The sequence below is a fragment of the Chrysemys picta genome, unplaced genomic scaffold (genome assembly GCF_011386835.1).
Source record: "Chrysemys picta bellii isolate R12L10 unplaced genomic scaffold, ASM1138683v2 scaf471, whole genome shotgun sequence".
NCBI lineage: Eukaryota > Metazoa > Chordata > Testudines > Emydidae > Chrysemys > Chrysemys picta.
Genome location: NW_027053178.1, coordinates 8,459 through 14,143, shown reverse-complemented (window position 1 = coordinate 14,143; position 5,685 = coordinate 8,459).

The window sequence follows — 5,685 nt, the reverse complement described above, 5'->3', positions numbered from 1 at the left end:
GGTATCAAATGCCTGACAGGCATTTTAATTGCATTCAGCCAAGTGTGTCCCCAGGAATCAGGCCTCTAATCCTATGAATTTCATCAACGGGTTTCCTTTGTGCCACTGCCAAACACACACACACATGCACCCACTGCACACAGGCAGCAGCATGCGGTATTTCTGTAGCTATACAGTCCAAATCCTACACGGGTTTTACGTACTGTACATGCTGAAAAGGAGGTCTCATTTTCTGCATTATGGAGGGGGAGTGTTTTTATTTTTCCGCTTTATTTTTCTATTTGGTGTTTCATTGTCAGCTCTGTTATTTGAGCCCCAGGTTTGCTTATTTCCAGCGACCGAGAAAGACGAGAAATTTCCAGCAGAGCTAAGATGTTGTGAGTGGGGGACCTTTGTCACCAATATTCCATGGTTCAGCTTGCAACTAAACTCCTGTCAAACATCCAATTTTGCCTCCACTGCTGTACAGTTTACATATTGGGCTCAAAATCCATATGTTAGATCAGGAGATAGATTAGGTTAGGGTAGATTTTTTTAAAAAGCCAAATTTGAACAGAATCAGATCAGGCGCTTCTGAATTATGACACACTATAAATTGAAAAAAGTGTTGAATAGAGTTTCAAAACTTGTCAAACTTGTTTTCCAGGAGGGGAGGGCAACTTCCTAGCAAAAAAGACAGAAGAAGAGATCAAACTTAATAGACTGAGCTCCCGTGGCTATCTAGTGCCCAAGACTAAAATTTAGTAGGGTCAATTTTAGTAGAAATTGATAAAAGTCTAATTTCTTTTTGAAACATCAGTTAAGGTGAACTGAAATCCCAATCCAGCAAAGCAGTTAAGCCCATGCCTGACTTTAAGCACATGGGTAGTCTCACTGAAGCCGGTGGGACTACTCATGAATGTAGAGTTAGGCACACATGCTTAAGCGTTTTGCTGGATAAGGGCGCAATTACACGTCAAATGGAAGATGAAGACAGTTTTAAACAGCAAGTTGTTGTCCCTTTTCCTTGCAGAGTTAGACCCCATAGTATAACCCTATCTCTGGGGAGTCTGGTCAATGGAACAGAGGCCATTTCCCCCCAAAAAAGGTTTGTGAGGAGACCCAACAAGCCTCTTAAGTCTTGTGGGATAATGTGGGGGACCCAGCATGGTGCCTGGAGCTTCTGAAAAGGGCTGAGAAACATCCTAAGGTTCACTGAAGGGTCTCCCCTACCATAGAATTCAGGAAGTCCAGAGGGAGAGGGGCAATGCCTTGCCTGATCTCCTCCTCCCAACCCCCTCTTCTCACCCAGTCCCCACTCCCTGTGGGCCTCCCGAGGTCCTTTTGACTCCAAGAGTCACAGCAGTCAGTCAGGTAAAAATAACTGGCATGCACCAATGCTTCCCCCTCTGCATTCTCCTGTGCCCATGAGCTGTCTCCAAGTGCCCACATCTGCCCATCTCTCCTCTTGGAATCAAAGCTGGCCTTAGGGGTGGGCGATTGGGGCAGTTGCCAAAGCAACCTGGGGGTGGGGGGAGGAAGCGAAAATGTTTTCCACCCTGGGCGACAAAACACCTAGGAGTCAGGCCTTCCTGGAAGCCCTTCTTCCTCACAAATCACATCTCCAGTAAGAGGAAGGCATGAGGAAATGGAGGAAGCTAGTTTGATGGGGGCATGCATGGGACTGGGGTTATGGGAGAGCATGAGGGTATGGGGTGGAACAGGTGTCTTGCTAGGAGTTATGGGGGATGGGGGACCCCTGAAGCAGCACAGAGGCATAAGAGAAGCAAGCAAGGAAAGCACTAGGACTCTCCTGACTTCTCTTCCCAGCAAGCTTCCTGTGACTCATCAAAAGCGAGTCTCACAGCTGCCAGCTACAGGAGGTTCACCATCTGCAGAAGCCAGGGAGGCTCCAGTCTAGTGCTTCGCTGCCTTCTCCCAAAGGACGGAGCTGCTCTCCAGCTCCTCCACCTAGCCCCCGTCACCTAGTAAGCAGTACCCTCATGGTCCTTCAATTGCCCCCACAGCTCTGCTCCTCCACAGACTCCTCCAAAGCTCCTAGTGGGGTCCCATAAACATAAGACATGGGGGAAAAGAATAGCAGGGACCCCTGAAAACCCTCCTAAAGACTGAACTGAGTGCAGATGGCTCTGAGAAGCCTCATTCATATGGCTCAGTGGGGGGTCGATGCATTTGCCCAGGCAGTGTCCTATTTTGGGGCCCATGCTAGGACTTTAGAAGGCATGGTGAAGTCAGGCTTCCCTCCTTCAGTCCTCAGGAAATCGAGCAGCTTATAGCTTCCTTTGCTCCTGAGTTCCAGGTCAGAACTATTAAAACAATAGGGAAGTTTGTGCCTGGGAAGTTAAGGTTGTAGGCCCAGATCAACAGTGAGTGCATATTGCCTTTAAAGAAAATTAGAGATCAGAATACAACCCTTTGGACACCCAGGAAATGCAGAATTAAGGTTGCACTTCTCAAACAAGGCACTCAAACCACCTCAACTCTGCCCAGGCCCGAGAAAAAATAAACCATTAAATCCATCCATAGCAGACAGATTCATTTCATCAGTCTTCACAAAAACCAGAGTGCCTCACACATAAAGCATGCAGTGGGTGTGCTCCCTTCCAGCTTTCCTTACAGTCATACGACACACATATGCAAGAATTTCACAAATTCCTGACCAGACAGATAACATCCACAGTCACTATGGACCTAATCCAGCTAGATGCTGAGGGCATTCAGCATCTCATGGGGGTTGCTTATGTCCTTCCAGGATCGAGCCCTATGACTCATAGACTCATAGACCTTAAGGTCAGAAGGGACCATTATGATCATCTGGTCTGACCCCCTGCATGCTGCAGGCCACAAAACCGTCCCTACCCTTCCCTTGACTCTGCTGATGAAGTTCCAAATCCTGTGTCTTGGTGACTTCAATTTGCAGAGAACCCTCCTGCTAGCGATCCCTGCCCCATGCTGCGGAGGAAGGCGAAAAACCTCCAGGGCCTCAGCCAATCTACCCTGGAGGAAAATTCCTTCCCAACCCCAAATATGGCGATCAGTAAGACCCTGAGCATGTGTGCAAGAGTCTCCAGTCTGACCCTTGTTAGTCATTATACTATTTACCTGCTATTGCTCGGTATTCCCCACCAATTATGTTTTACCATTAAACCATTCCCTCCATAAACTTATCTAATTTAATCTTAAAACCAGACAGGTCCCTCGCCCCCACCGTTTCCCTCGGAAGGCCGTTCCAATATTTCACCCCTCTGACGGTCAGAAACCTTCGTCTAATTTCAAGCCTAAACTTCCCCACTGCCAGTTTATATCCATTCGTTCTCGTGTCCACATTAGTACTAAGCTGGAATAATTCCTCTCCCTCCCTGGTATTTATCCCTCTGATATATTTAAAGAGAGCAATCATATCCCCCCCCCAGCCTTCGTTTTGTCAGACTAAACAGCCCGAGCTCCTCTAGTCTCCTTTCATACGACAGGTTTTCCATTCCTCTGATCATCCTAGTGGCCCTTCTCTGCACCCGTTCCAATTTGAGTTCATCTTTTTTAAACATGGGAGACCAGAACTGCACACAGTACTCCAAATGAGGTCTCACCAGCGCCTTGTACAACGGAAGCAGAACCTCCTTATCCCTACTAGATATACCTCGCCTAATGCATCCCAAGACTGCATTGGCTTTTTTCACCGCCACGTCATATTGTCTACTCATAGTCATCCTTCGGTCTACAAGAACCCCTAGGTCCTTCTCCTCTTCCGTTACTTCTAACCAATGCGTCCCCATCTTGTAACTAAAATTGTTGTTAGTCATCCCTAAATGCATCACCTTACACTTTTCACTATTAAATTTCATCCTATTTCTGATACTCCAATTCACAAGCTCATTCAAGTCTCCCTGCAGAATATCCCTATCCTCCTCCGAATTGGCAACGCCTCCCACCTTCGTATCATCCGCAAACTTTATCAGTCCACTCCTGCAATCCGTTCCGAGGTCAGTTATAAATAGATTAAATAAAATGGGTCCCAAAACCGAACCCTGAGGAACTCCACTGGTAACCTCCCTCCAACCTGACAGTTCACCCTTCAATACGACCCGCTGCATTCTTCCCATTAACCAATACCTTATCCACCTCTGGATTTTCATATCGATCCCCATCTTTTCCAGCTTAACCAATAATTCCTCATGGGGTACAGTATCAAACGCTTTACTGAAATCCAGGTATATTAGGTCCACCGCATTTCCCTTATCTAATAAGTCCGTTACTTTCTCGAAGAAGGAGATCAGATTCGTTTGGCACGATCTGCCCTTCGTAAAACCATGTTGTAAATTATCGCACTTGCCATTAACCTCAAGGTCCTCAACTAGTTTCTCTTTCAGAATTTTCTCCAGCACCTTGCACACTACAGATGTTAAACTAACAGGCCTATAGTTACCCGGATCACTTTTTTCCCCTTTCTTAAAAATAGGAACCACATTAGCTATTCTCCAGTCTAACGGAACAATCCCCGAGTTTACAGATTCATTAAATATTATCGCTAACGGGCCTGCTATTTCTCGCGCCAATTCCTTCAATATTCTCGGATGAAGATCGTCCGGTCCTCCCGACTTAGCCTCATCAAGGCGTTCGAGCTTTGTTTCTACCTCGGTTACGGTAATCCCCCATTCTGTTTGCCCCTCTGCCACGGTGCTAGTATCCCTAATACCTTCATTGGCCTCATTAAACACCGATGCAAAATATTCGTTGAGATATTGCGCCATGCCTAGATTATCTTTAATCTCCTCTCCGGCTATAGTCTTCAGCGGTCCTACTTCTTCCTTCTTAGATTTCTTCCTATTTATGTGGCTGTAAAACCTCTTACTATTGCTTTTAATTCCCCTCGCTAGGTCCAACTCTACACGGCTTTTGGCCTTTCTCACTCTATCTCTACATTCTCTGACTTCACTAAGGTAAGTTTCCTTACTGATCCCTCCCCTCTTCCACTCTTTGTACGCTTTCTGTTTCTTCCTAATCGCCCCTTTGAGTCGGTCGCTCATCCAGCTCGGTCTAAATCTCTTGCTTAGTAATCTTTTTCCCTTTTTCGGGATACAGGCCTCTGAGAACTCATGCATCTTAAACTTAAAGTAATCCCAGGCTTTATCTGCCTTAAGATTCATTAATACGTTTGCCCAATCCACTTCCCTTACCATTCCCCTTAGTTTGTTAAAATTGGCCTTTTTAAAATTATAAACCCTAGTCTTTGATTTAATTCTGTTACTCCTTCCGTTTAGTTTAAAGCGAATTAGCTCATGATCGCTGGAGCCCAAGTTGTCCCCCTACTACCACTTCCTCAACGAGGTCCTCACTAGTCACCAAAATCAAATCTAAAATGGCCTCCCCCCTCGTCGGTTCGGCTACCATTTGATGAAGGAAATGATCAGCAAGCACATCTAGGAACATCTGAGCCCTATTATTGCTGCTAGCGTTTGTTCCCCAATCTATATCCGGGAAGTTAAAGTCCCCCATAATTACACAGTCCCTATTAGTATTTACTTCTCTAAACACATTAAATAGTTCTTTATCCATATCATGGGTCGATCCCGGCGGGCTATAGCACACCCCAAGCACTATCCCCGGGGAGGCTCTAGTAGTCCTTTTACTCAGTGTAAGTATCGCCCAGACGGATTCTGTGTTTTCTATTCCATCAACTATTATTTC